The sequence below is a fragment of the Myotis brandtii genome, unplaced genomic scaffold (genome assembly GCF_000412655.1).
Source record: "Myotis brandtii unplaced genomic scaffold, ASM41265v1 scaffold643, whole genome shotgun sequence".
NCBI classification, from domain to species: domain Eukaryota; kingdom Metazoa; phylum Chordata; class Mammalia; order Chiroptera; family Vespertilionidae; genus Myotis; species Myotis brandtii.
In genome coordinates this window covers 590,770-592,104 of record NW_005370478.1, presented here as the reverse complement: position 1 = coordinate 592,104, position 1,335 = coordinate 590,770, and positions in this window count along the sequence as shown.

Sequence of the window (1,335 nt, the reverse complement as noted above, 5' to 3'; positions counted from 1 at the left end):
GCTGCTGGGCGCGTGTGAGACGCCCCTGATCGCCCTGCTGCCCCCCTTGGATGGGGGGCTAGGTCTCGGGGCCTCCCTGGCGCCTGCCCATCTCAGCCTGTAGACTGAGACCATCTCTTCCTCAGGAGCTCTCCGCCGGGCCTGCAGCCTCCATTTCTTCCATCGGCCTGGCATGTATTTATTTTTGGTAATAAAAGGTCTGTTTGTCTCTGTCGCCACTGTGGGCACCCTGCGCGCTCTCAGGTCTGCAGCTACCCTCCTCCCTCCGCCCTGGAAGAAGCTCATTCAGATGGTCTTAGTTGGGGCAGACCTGAAGTAGTGGCTCTCAAACTTGAAAGAGCATCAGAATAACCAGACATCGGAAACCCTGGGGGAGCTTGTTAAACATGCAGAGTCCTGGGCTCCATCCCCGAGAAACACTGGTGCTAGTTTCAGCAGGTCTGAGCTAGGGAGGAGCTAGGGTCCCTGTCCAACAAGGTCCTCGCCCTTTCAGGGGCCCCTCTAATCACTGAGTCACTCCAGGCAAAGTTCTGTGACTGAAACCAACATCAGTCACCTTCCCGCTAGGGGCTCCTTGGGGCTGCACAGGGGAAATCAACCCACCCTCCCTACTCCAGCCACATCTGACCTGAAGAGAGAGGAAGTGCCTGTCTCGGGAGTGCCTTTAGGAGTCCTCTCTCTTGCCTTTCCCTTCCACACCTGTGCCCCGCTGGGCACTGAATGACAAAACATGATGGCCCAGGAATTGAGATCTTGGGAGAGGAGGGAGTCCTACTGGAGTGTGAGAGCTGGGGGATGCCCAGAAAAGGGCACCCCAGTAAGGGAGGGTGTGGAAGATGGATGACTGAATGTAGGTCAGATTGTGTTTACCTCCTACCTGAATGTCTCTGACGTCAGCAGTGACCTTACACACACACACACACACACTCCTCCCCAGCCCTAGGCCTCCTAGGCCAGGGACATGGCTTGCTCCAGGTGTCCACCAGGTGGTAGCATTAACCAACAAGATCATCACCATGCACAGAACTACTGTTCCAACAACTTGTAAAGTCATCAAAGTCATTTCTTTCTCCTGGCAACTCCCTGGAGGGTTAAGTACTCCACCTTTCCTGGAGCTGGTTCCTCTTGGCTCAGGCCAGGCTAGGAGGAGGGGAGGAGGGAAGGAGGGAGGTACTCACCTAACTCAGCTCCTTTGCCCTCCCCATGGGCCCTTTCTCATTTTCCATAGTGTCCTGAACCAGGGCGGAGCCTGCTGGATCCGGATAAACCTCGGCATGTGTAATGCTGACACAGCACATATCTCCATTCAGATGGCTCCCCAGTTCCTTCTTCCTC